Source organism: Megalops cyprinoides, chromosome 5 (assembly GCF_013368585.1).
Source record: "Megalops cyprinoides isolate fMegCyp1 chromosome 5, fMegCyp1.pri, whole genome shotgun sequence".
Lineage (NCBI taxonomy): Eukaryota > Metazoa > Chordata > Actinopteri > Elopiformes > Megalopidae > Megalops > Megalops cyprinoides.
Window position 1 is genome coordinate 23659127 of NC_050587.1, and position 13046 is coordinate 23672172.

Here is a 13046-nt window from a genome sequence, read left to right on the forward strand (position 1 = left end):
CTTCAGTCCCTGTCTCTATGACCCATGCTCCCCTGAACAACAAAAAAAACAGCACGCGTGATTTAAGGGATCATAAACGCAGACGGAGCTCACCGGGGCCTGTCTCTGCGCACAATGAGGGAGCAAGGGAGCAGAGGAGGGGAGAAATTCCCTTCCCAGCAGCAGGCCTTGTCGAATCCCCAGCCTAAATTCTTTCAGCTGGCCTGGAGAAGCCCCGGGGGCGGCTGGGTTAGCGGGGTGCTGTGTGGGAGGGTTGTCCGTCTCTCTCTACATCTAGGTAGGTGTGTGTGCATGGGTCTTGTATATGTGTGTGTGTGTGTGTGTGTGTGTTCGGGGGGGAGGGGGGGCGCTATGGAAACAGTGTGTTATTTCAACATTTCAGACCCCCTCATGCTCCCTGTGTCTCTGCTCCTGGGGAGCCTGTCTCCGTGGGCTAGGCCGCAGTCTGGACAAGCACAACAAGCCCCCCTCCCAGCCCTCAGCTCCTCTCCCACATTCACGCCACCGGTCTGTGAGTACGCTATGTCTCCAAGGAGTCAATAATATTATCCATCCCGGGGCTCTGCAGATTCCGAAGGAATAGAATCAAAAGGACAGCTACCAGAGTTCACTGGGACAGCAGGGATTTTTCCTAGGGGTGTGGAAGGTACTGCTCTTTCCTGCTGTTCCAGGGTCAGTTCCTCCAGACTTGTTCTGAGACGGCAGAGACAGAAAAAGACATATCTCCCAGTCTCAGGCTCACACCCCATCACCGAGGGAGCTCTGATCAACAGCTGAGAGTCACTCTATGTGAGAAAGAACTCCTGCCACATGAAGAAAGGAGCCTTGTTTTGATGTTCAGTGTCCTTTCTACCTATCTTTGATTTTGGTGTTCACTCTCTGCTCAAAATGAACTCTCTGGATTTCTACTGAACACACACAGTTTTTGTTTTGTGTTGCTTTATTCACTAAATCAAGAATCACACTGCGCAATCAAAGTAATTCAAATACATCCTCCAAAATAAGTGGATGTGAGTGTGATTCACAGCGCTGAGGAGCTGGGCTCTAAAAACGTTAAATATGCAGGAAATACATTACACTCCCTTTTCCTTCAAAATGGAGTATAGATGGTCATACGTTTTTAGGCATTTTTCATTTATTGAAGGAATACAGAATATCACTCTAGAACACACATTAGCACATTATTCCTCCATGACACTAAATGTTTCAACAGACCTAATAAATTCATCTGCTACATTCACCTTAAAGAGGATGTTTGCACATTTACATAAGAATTGATTGAAGTTAAACTTTGACTCTGTACACGACTGGCCAGGAGTGGACACACATTCCTGAGGAGGAGGGGTGGGGGGGGGGGCAGTGGGGGGAAACGCTTTCTGTCTCCACAGAAACCCAATCCTATGTCGCGCTGCCTCGGCATAACACCAAACGAGCTGAAAATTCTGTCTGCATTCCTCTCTTTATTTTACATCTACAGCATTCCTACACAGCAATGGCGAGGGAGCTCTGCTGGAGACACTGGGCAAGCCACAGGTTGTGGCGATTACTCAAGCACCGATGCCTGTGTAAGCTGTTTGTGGCACTGCACATTTCATTTGGGCCCAGCTGATCATTACTCCAGCCAAACGGCATCAAGTTCTGGACTCCTTGTTATATTATTGCTTCACTTATCATGTCATTATTGCAGCAAACAGTCTTCATCAGATTGACTAGCAATTTGAATACATGAAGAAGATATAACACGTGACTGCTAATTGGGACCCTGTACACTCACTTATGCGGGCCATTATGGCAAATGAAGACTGTCATGATTTATGAAAAGCTAGATCTGTTAATATGAAAAAAAGAGGCATTCCTCCATCTTTGCTGGACAGGAGGGCCTGACAGCTGTCTGTCACCAGAGCCCGGCCAGTCGTAAAAGAGGGATGTGCTCTGGTGGATCTGTTGTAGAGACATTGTGGTGGGGAACGGGTACGCTTTGATCTCCCTGCGAGATGATCACTGGGGTGTGCAATATCAGAAAAACGATACACAACCTCTGACATTTCTGCCCCCCCCCCCCCCCCCCCCCCCCCACTGCTCCCGTCCACCCACCCATCCATCCATCAAAGGAATCATTGCGTTCTTTAACCACTAAAAAAGAAGTGGACGTAGAAAATGATCAAAGATTTCTCCTGAAACGACTGCTGTAACTCCAAGTAGCCTCATTACAATGCTATGCTGCCTGAACACTGAATAGGAGAAAAATGGTAGAAATGTGCCTTCATGAAATGAAAGGGCAACAGACTGGGGGGGTGGGGTGAGGGGGGGAGTGCAGGGGTGGGGAACACGAGGAGGTGGTGTGTGTGGGGTGGTATCCCTTTCTGGTCTCAGAAGTGAGTTCAGCTTGAGTGGTCCTGCCGGGTGTGGTCACATTAAAGTGCTCGCTGGGCTGTGGGGACCCAAGACTGGAGACAGCTCCTCAACCTGCAAATTGGGGGGTGTGGCTTATTGAAGGAGGCGGGGAAAAGCCAGTGTATGAATGGAGGGGTTCAATAGGTTAGAACCCCACAGAAAGTGGCCCTTTCAAGTTAAGTAGCCTTTTGACCTGTTGTGGCTGTTGGCCAGTGTTTCAGGGTTGTCTGTCGCTTGCACTCACCATGTTGGGGTCACATGAGTGTTGTGTTCATCTTAGAGATTTTTTTGGTGCTGAGTAATATTATTCTCCCCTGAATCACTGTCATGTCAAATCATATGGATGTGAAGTGCTACTCATTCCAGAAGAATTAACCTCTCCAGATGAATCAGGCAGACCGTTACAATAGTGGATAGTATTGCAGTAAAGTCATTTGCTTTCCCAAAAAGTAGGATATCACTTGTGGACTTGAGAATATTTGCATTCTTCAGTCACTGCCTTTATGAGCATTATTCAGAAAAGGTTTTGAACACTTCAGCTGAAAACAAACAATATGCTGTATTGTGTTTATGTTCGCATTTGTGTATTTTTTCAGTTTGTGTTATATATAAATTTTTTTGTATTATGTATTTGTGAGCTCTGCTACGCTCTGAAATGTTCATATGTGTAAATGTCCATTCCTGTATGTTTGCCTTAGAGTGATCAATGTAAGTGTTTCTTTGCATATTTTTATCGACTGTTTTCACAGTGTTGCAGCAGTGGCATTTCCCATTATAACTTGTTCTTCCTTGCGGAGCCAAAAAGACCAATCTAGCAGAATGCCCCAGTGTCCGACAAGCCCAAGCCAACGTACTGCACCAGCTTATCATGCCTGCTGTGCTTAGCTTTGTCTATCTTTCTTTTTTACTTCTGCCATTTCCTCTTTTTATTTTTCAAAGAAGAGAATAAGACAATGTTATCAGTCTTTGGGCTCAGATCTACCTCAGTATTCCAACTGGATAATGGAATCCGACGATGGCTTTCTGTGGGGTCCAGTGGTCCGGCAGTCAAAAATCATTTTTGAATATTTAAGCAACAAAGTATACAAGCCTTCCCCTGAGTGTAGTTAAGACTTAATTCCATAATTGTGCTCAGAAGGGACCAGTGAATGGTACCTGGCTGGGATCCTAAAGCGGCATCCAAGGGTAGGATTACAGTCCGAACTGAAGCTGATGCTGACAGACACCCCTTGAAGTGACCCGCAGGAAAAAAAAACACCAGACAAAGAGGCTTATTGTTGGCCCAAACAACAATGTTTCCAGATGGTAGACACCTGCAGAGGTACATTCAACTACAGATACTGTATTTACCGAACAGATATATTCGGCCAGATGTGATTAACAGTGAGACCATGCACAACCTTCCCCCACTCTTGTGCAAACATACTAACAAAAACAGCCTCTCACTCATATTCCAATAATCTAAAATCATTACAATTTGTCACTTAACTAATGACTGTGTTCACAGCTGGTATTTACACATCACTGTTTGTGTTGACCTCTGCACCTTCGAGAGTGGCTTATAGTTATTAAACACCACAAGAGTAATGCAGTAATCTCTCCTTAAAGACCTGTCCTTCACACCAAACATTCCAGTAACTGGTGTTTTAAACATAAAGGTCACAAAATGACTACGATGACATCCACAAGCACACACACACACACACACACACACACATCAGTGTTAACAAGAATAAACCAAATACAGCAAGCAGTACAAAGTCAATGGCAAACACATCTTCATTTGGCTAACAGCAGTAGAACCAAATTTTGGGAGTTTTACCAAAGACAAGGAACATCAGACAGCAGAGAATAAGAGTTTAACTTACAAAGAGAGTATCTCCTCAATAATAATAATAATAATTAGATTTGCCATATAGATCTTATTCAATGTTCTCTGAGGGATGTCATGAAAAAATTCAAATGTAAAACTAATAAAATTTTCAAAGCATCATGTTTTGAGGGAAATCATGAGTCTGATGATGCTAGACTGCCGCTCACTTACTGGGGAAGGTCACGGAGTGATAGCAAAGTCATTTTTTCGATTAGTGCATCTCTATGAGAGTACAAGAAAGGTCAGTACCTGGGGCAGGCCAGCAGGTGAAGACATTAAATTTGGTCTTCCTATTGATTGGTTTATTATTAGTTTGGGAGATGATTCCAGCTCTGGAGAGAAGAGAGATGAAAGTTCAATAGAAAAAAATGCTGGTGTGAAAAGTATTTTAGCAATGAAGACAGGGTATGAGGAAAACTACTGCACCAAGGATAAAAAATGTTTTCAGTAATACATATGCAAAAGATGATGAGAAAAAGTTTAAAAATCTTGAAAGGTGGAATGTGAAATGCAAACTATCTGGTTGAATATGCCTACAGTATAAGAATAATTTATTCATGGAAAAGACAGTCCTTAGATGGTGTAACATATCTCTGAGCAAATTATTTCCAGTTACAACTTAAAATGTGGGCTTTATTCAGTGTAATTACAACATAATTGGGTCTCTTACAATATCATCTGTTCCAAGCAAAGTAATTTGTATGTTCATATTTCCCACAATTAGGGACGTACAAGGTTTATTACTATTGTTGTGGTGTGATGATAAAACCTCAGTTATGTGTTGAACATGTATGGGATTGTTGGCTAAGGGCGTCCTCTTGAATACACTGTTGGATCTCACATGTCTAAGATATGCTGCTGTGTGATTCAGTTACGTTATTTCTTGCACTATCTTGTTCTCCAAATGAGCTGTAGAAAGAACATCCTCATTTCACAGCACAGTAAAGTCATCTAACCAAATGTAATAGTAATGATTAAAAAATGCATATATTTCGTAGCATATGCACAATCTTTTGACAAATTGACATACAGCACATTAAAAGTACATTCCCTAAATTTGGGGTAATTTATAATACTTTAAGCATATTTCTAACATATTGACAATTTTCTAATGGTTTGTGTGACCATGGGATGATCTCTGACGCTCCCTGGTGTCCCCGGACTGCCCTATCACCAACCTCGTTGCTCTGTCATTCAGCCAGAATGACAACCCCCATATACTTGATCTGGTTCCCCTCCATCATTAGCTTCTGCCACTCTGACCTGGTCTGTGCACAGAGGCTTGTCTGATTCAAAATATCATCAACAAATTCTGCAATAAGAACTGTGAGATGATGGAAATAAAATACAAACAATTACTTTTTTGTTGTTTAATTCTGCTCTATGAGTGAGATGCCTGATTTAGTTCTTCAACAGGAAGGATGGAAGGATAATGGTAGGTTTAAGAAAAAGGACAAGATATGGTGTGCATCCAGGACTAGCTAAGATTGCAAATCTGTCATCTTGTAAGAAATTGTCATGTGATACATAATAAGATACTTCTTTAAGGTATATAAGGTAATTTCACTACGGTGATTTTGGCTGATTAAATAAACATGTGAAAAGTTCCAGGCTGTGTTGTGTGTCCTTAGTGAGAGAGAGAACGGTGTCCTTCCATGACGCTGCGCGCACAGTCGCCCGTGAGATCGAAATGAAAGGCGCAGAGTCGCGTTTAATAATTCAGAGAACGGCGCTGCGGTCAGCGGGTGTCAACGGCTAATAATTGTGTGAATCCTCCTTTCAGATCGCTCTCTGGGAAATTATACCTCTCCAAACGGGCAGCACCGGATATTTTCCCATCGATTCTCTGCTCTGCGTTGTTATTGATTTTTGCCTCGGTCCCTTCAGTACTGGTGCAATGATTGATATGATATGAACAGTGTGGCCAGCTTCGAGCCACCGGTATACACAACGCACGTATTGATCACCGCGGTGTGGTGTATTTAGCTCTTCATAATGTCAGATGTCAAATGTCAAAGTCCCATGTGACCAGCGATTAAGATTTGGAAACAGGTATTGGGAAAAGAGACATTCAGTCCCAGGGCATTGCACTAATGAGGGACAACACAAATACAGGTTAATTGGATTAATATTGGAATCATTGATGTTTTAATGATTTGTTATACAGTAGTTTGCCCTGCAAAAACTCAATGGCAGGGGCCCTGGTGATACTGCTGACATTGTAACATTGGATCTGGCACTTGGAGTCAGTTTATACCATTGTATTAGTGTGGTTAAATGCTGAAGAGATGCTGTGTAGTTTTGTCAAATTGAAAATCTGACACCTGTTTTCCAATACACATTTCCTGTAAAAATAATGGCTTTGTTATAGTAACATTTCCAATCAGATTGTCACCAACTGCAATACAGTGGGCATTCTCCAGAGGGGATAACAGCAATAATATCAACAACAAACAAAAAAAAGAAGAAAAAAAAAGATTTCAATCAATATGGAAGAAAGTGGCCTGGTTCTGCCACCCCCCCCCCCCCCCACACACACACACACACACACTAGCTTGAAAATAATGTAATACTAATGAAGGCATAATAATTAACATGCTAACACACCGAAGAAACAAACACAACAGATGCGTGGCAGGGTGGAATCAGGGAGCACATGGTTCGCATTTTCCTAAATCCTACCATGCTGTCTCTCAGACACACCGGGCAAGGCCTTAGACGGTCAGCCAGGCCCGGAAATCCAGATTTAGATACACCGGGAGATGGAACCGACCCTATCCGGGCTTCCCGGGCCAGACCCAACTCTTATTAAAGCATTAAGTACATGTTGCCATTGGAATTTTTCAAAGGATTCTGCTGGAAGTGGTTGCATTGGAAATTAAAAACTAACTGGCCCAGAGGAGAAGACAGAGTGCCATCTGTCCAAACAGACAGAGGTTTAAGTGCGGATGTCTCTGGGGCGAAGCTGCTAACTGCCTTGTAACGCTCCCTTTTGAGTGCATGTTGTTATTGTAGATGTTCGATAAAGATAAAGATATTTAATAATGTAGTTTTTAGATTCAGTGTTTATCAACTTTTTCATTCCTTCTTTTGGTGTCTGCATCTTTTATTTGTGGCTAACCCAAGATCAAGCTTTCAAATACCTTTGGTTTCTCCTGGAGTTTGAATCAAACCCCCAGCTGAGAGGACAAACATCTTGTTGAAGAAAACATAAAATGAAGTGTTTTCACTGCCTGATATCTTAAATCTGTACACAAACCCTTTACCCGTGAGTCAGCAGTGAGCATCCGGAAACATTCATAATGAAGGTGCCTGGATATGTTCAATGCGTACCAGCAGATGACCGTGTATGTGTATCTTACTATGGCCAAAACATGGGTTTGTAGGGATGCTGCAGTAATTCTGCTTGCTCCATTTGGTGCAGCAGTGAGCCATCATCATCATCATCATCATCATCATCATCATCATCATTGAAACAGAAACGTTAAATCTCAGTGCACAATATTATCAGAAAGAGGGAGTGAAAGTAACCAAAACAGCTGGATGTAACGCATTGAATCAAACCCACAAGCAAAGAAACATACTTCTTTTGCAGAATGCTATGCATACAGGGCATCTGTCATTGTATGCAGTTACTAACATGGATAATCTTTTCTGTGACAGTCGGTCTTATGTTAAGAGTAAACTAATTCATGGAAATGTTGACTTTTGTAGCTTTGACCATAAAACAGAACTTGGAGGAGAAGAGAAATTGGTTGTTTTTGTACAAACCTAAGCATTTAATGGAACAGAAGAGTAAGCTCACATCTCAAGAAAACAGCACCTTGATAAGACAACTCAATGGCTTGGCATGTCTTTCGAAAGGTTATCTTTAATAAGGATTAGGATTATATTAAATATAGGCTTTAAATTTTGTTTTGTGTAGTCACATCTGTAGGGAACACTACACAGTGTAAGTGAATGGGGGTAACAGTATAACTTCATATGCAAATTTTTCTCATGCACACTTTGCTATATTATTTAAGTCATGTAGTTTTCCTATTCCAGAGATCTTAATAGTTTGCACTTACCAGATTTTCAATATTAAGCATGCAATATTAAATTTCAATGTCCAGTTTTTTTTTTTTTTTATCTGCCTTCACTGGAAGCAGCTTCCTTGCAGAAATGTGAATCCTTGCATTATACAACGGTTTAATGTGAAAACCTTTTCTGTCATGTCTAAGCTATATGCTCTCTGTCAGTGCCTTCACAAGCCCTTGTATGGTTATTTGGTCAAAATGGTAAAAATTGGAAGAGGTGAAGGGTCAGATGGTGACTCTGCCCATAGAAACAGTTTCTTAATTGATCACACATTTATGTTGATGCCTTCGACTCATTGGCACCCCCTATGTTTGCATTCTGTAGACTTCGCCCCAGCGCCTTGGGGCCCGAGTGGAGAAGTTATTGTAGGCTGAGGTGCCACCCTGCCCTTGTGTCAGAGCTCAGTGGCTCCAGCCCACGACCATAAACTCAGCTGCAGTTTGCAGAGCTGGCAAAGATTGTTTCACCCCCGACTTCCTGTGTGACCTCTACCTCTTTGACCTGCCGACTGCCTAATCAAATTACACTGTTAATCCCACCGATGGATTGGGAAAATATTGTTGTAAACTCCACTGAAGCTGGAGTGTGGCTAAATTCCATTTTGATTATACGCGGGATAAGTTAATTCACTGTGTCAGCTTCAGATCCCATTCCGCAAACGAACAGCCATGATGGTAATACTTTAGCTGTTAGAGTGCAGACACATTTCCATGATTTTGACTTCTTTTTCTTAAAAATGGAATAGTAAGAGTTTAGTCATTGCACAATGGCATCTTTATAAATGTGTCCATAAAATCTAGATGTGATTTTAAAATCTAGTGTGATAAAATCTAGTGTGATAAGCATGATGGGTATCAGTGCCTATTGCAGATGAGACCCATTCTGAACATTAAAACAATGGTATCTAACATGTGACCAATAGTGTATAACTCACAATGGATCATCCTGTGTTTGTGACTTAACTGGGCTTGGAGTGTAAGGGCCCCAAGTTGAGACATGGTTGTATGGGTGTCGGTGGGGGGGGGGATCGAGTACTCCAGTCCACATAGACATGTACCTATGTACACACATGTATGCCCACAAACACAAACACATTCTATTGCTCAGCACTTTCTCTGTGTAGGTTTTGAGGGAGACTGATTAATTTCCCATAGTTAACTCCCGCTCTGCCGGCACCCCTTTATAATTCATGGAAACTGGAACAGGAGTCTGCAAGAGTCTTCTGTCAGGTCCTCCAATGATCCATCACACACTCCCTTGCTCGTACATCACTATGGCAACACTACCACACAGAGGTCAATGTTGAGCAGGAAGTTCAGCCCAGCTTGCAGGAAGTCTGTCTGCTTTTTGACTAGTCTAAACCCATGTTTCCTGGCTCAGGCCCACAAATACCTGTGAGGGCATATTAAAGTCAAATTAGTTTTCAGGATAATAAAACTACCCACCACACCACACCAGCCCAGGCTAGACACCACTCTATTCCCTGCACCGTTCAGGCCCATACACAGGCCAGCAGGTGAGAAATTACACTTAAATTTACATTCAGCCACTCAGCAGATAAGAATCCAGAACCACTTACAAAGCAAAGCCACAAAAATGCATCAATCAAAGTCACATGACCAAACTGACTTCATTTAATGCGATTGACTTCATTAGGCTAGACCAGGCTTGACACAATGCTAGACACACTCTGGACTAAGTGACAAGCCTGGTCGTTGGATGACCTGTTCTTGTCATTAGGCTTGTTATGTTCCTGTGTTCTTATTACCTGAGTTCATCACCCGAGTTCATGGCCGGGCCGGAATCTGATTCCCGGAGCCTTATACTTTAATGAAATCTCATGTGTTCCGGGCCCCCCCCCCCCCCCCCCCCCAACACCCATTCCACCCCCCAGTGACCACGCTGGGGGCTGGATCAGCAGGCCTGGGGGATTCTCCCTTAGTCTGGCAGCGAACAGCAGACGCTAACCTGAGGTCAGGAACGAGGATGGAACCTGGATGGAATTTAGATGAAAGATGTTCTGTGCTGTACAAAGGCAGGGGGTGAATGCACAAAGCTTTAATCAAGAGATTGTTTGCCTTTTGTTTCTTTGTTATTTTACTATTATTATTTCAGGTCCAAGCCAGACTTGCAGTTTCCTCTGGTATGAGGCACCTGTGCACCCAGAACTCAAAAGAGCTCCCCCCACACACAAAAAATGACCCTACATTCTTTGTGCAACCGCATGCAAAAAATCCCATTACGTTTGTTCTCCATCACAACAGTTTGTGATTTATCTCAGCAAATCTAGACTAATAATTTGGTGTATGTCAAAGGGCCTCCTTTTTGGCTGTAATACTTCAAGTGTGCAGAATTCACTTATACATGATTGTTCGTATTTTGCAATCAGAATGTCAATGAGTTGGTTGGTGAAATATAACTTCTTGGGAACCCGCTGGCAAACAGTGGACAGGATGACCAGTTGACCCCAGGCCAGTGATTGGCTGTGGCTTCAGAGGTACATGGTGTGACTCAATGTCAGTGACCGTGAGAGCACTCCCTGGTCCCTCTCCACCGCCTCCCGGCCCCTGTCTCTAAGCCAGCCCCACCGTGCCAAAGAGCCGGGGGTTACCCTGAGCTCATGGGATAAGCTGTGGTTTCTCCCAGATCCCTGCAGATGTTCCAGCTGCGTCTGAACTCCCTCCAGCCGCCCTGTCTGCCATCTCACCCCTATCTGCTTACTCTGAGAAGGGCTCCAGATGAGTCCACAGGGTGCTCCCTCCTCATCACCATCTTCCTCCTCTTCATCTTGTTCCTTTTCTCCCTCCACACTCTCCCTCTTTTTCTCCTCTGTGCCATTCCAGATGTGTCCAGAGGGCACTGCCTCCTCGTTCTTACCTCTTTCTTCCTTCTTCTTTCTCTCGTCTTTTTTTCCCGTTGTTTTTCCTGTTCTTCTTCTTTTGCCTCTTTACAGACGAGTTCAGACAACCCTCCTTCTTGTCTTCTCAGCTTCAAAGACCTCTTTCAAGACTTTCTGTGTGAAGCCTCTAACAGCTTCTGTGCGTCTGTTCAAAATCTATATCCTTTGCTTTTGGGGTATTGGAATACAGGGAGCTTGGAGACAAGGTCCACTCCAGGCCTTCGAGTTTCACAGCTGCAAGTCATCAGGTTTGCATTTGGTAGCTAAAGAAACAGTTGGCAGTTACCATTGTGGCAGGCAGTAGCAATGCTTTGTTGTGCAATCATGGATATTGACTCATGTCAGTCCAAGACAGCTTCTTGAAGGAAAAAAGTGAATATCTACATCAGTTTTTTTTTTTCTCAATGCCCTCTGACCCAGCCCCTGGAAGAGGTGACCTTCAGAACAATGCCTGTGCCTAGCACTGTAGTGAGAGAGCTGGAAATACCTTCTACCCTTGCCATAGCAACTGGGCAGCTATATCTTGTCCTAGTCTCACAATGAATTCTTTTTTAAAATCATTGTTGATTATTATTGCTGACCCTTGCAACAAAACGTTTTTGAGGTTTCCAAAACTTTAAATGCTGACAATAATTTAGCAATATGCAAAACAAAACACCAGTCATATCTTAAAAGTAACAAACACATTCCCTGTTTCTAGAATCCAAACCACACTTCTCGCATTACTTCATATGAGGAGAAATCAATTTCACCTTGATCACCTCCGTAAAACACCTCCTAGAGAAATGAGAGAGAGTTGCCATATTACCTCCCCTGACGCATACTCAAACCTCACATGTTTTCTGAGAGATGTAATTTCACTAACTCGCAGCTAGTTAAAAAGGGAGATATTATATATCACCTCTGGAGAGAGAGATAGAAAAAGAGACAGACAGAGATGGACAGGCGCAAGAGAAAGAAGCAGGAGATTTGTCTGATTCAATCCCCTAAGCTGTCTGCTTGTGTGGGGAGGAGGGGGGCTTCTCTTAATCTACTGATGAAACGTCGACAAAACAGCCAATTTTCTGTAATTTCGCCATGCCCCCCCCTTTCAGCAGCCCAGTCACTCAGAGCCCCTTCATTTCATGATAACCTCCCACCACCATTACCTTTGACCTCTATCTCATCCGCGGCCTTCTTAGGACCCGGCGAGAGAAAGAGGAACAGTTGTGCCTTTCAGGTGAGGCGGGCACGGGCCTGGCGTTTGGGCCCCGGACCTTGTGAAGGAAGCCTTTGTTTTCGCAGGCAGGTTCTCCAGGGCTCAGCTAAAAGGATAAGAGACGTAGTTAATGGCCCAGGAGTGGCCTAATCATCGGCTGCCATTACTGGTCCAATATTGGCGGGGATGACAGACTCATCAATAACAAAGGCCTGGAGGAAGCCCCCACTGGCCCCTCGGTTTGATCTCTGCTCCACTGAACAGGGCTTTCTTTGGGGGTAAGCACCGAGCAAAACACCTCTCTCCTCTCTCCCTCTACCTCCCTCTCTTCATGCCATGCCAAAAATCACTCAAGCTCCCTCAAGCTGCCACCATTACCGCTGCAATTTGGATTAATCTTTCCAGCAAACGTGATGAGACCACAGAAAAATGATTTGCGGGTTTGATTATTGAAAACAAAACATTTCTAACTGATAGCATTGTTCAAAAGATTTCACGTTCCCTTTGTTTCCTTATCTTAATGATATATTCACAAGCTGTTTTTATAGCTAATAGCTTTCAATTAGAAACGACATGTGATTGTTTCTTTTTGTAATAATCCT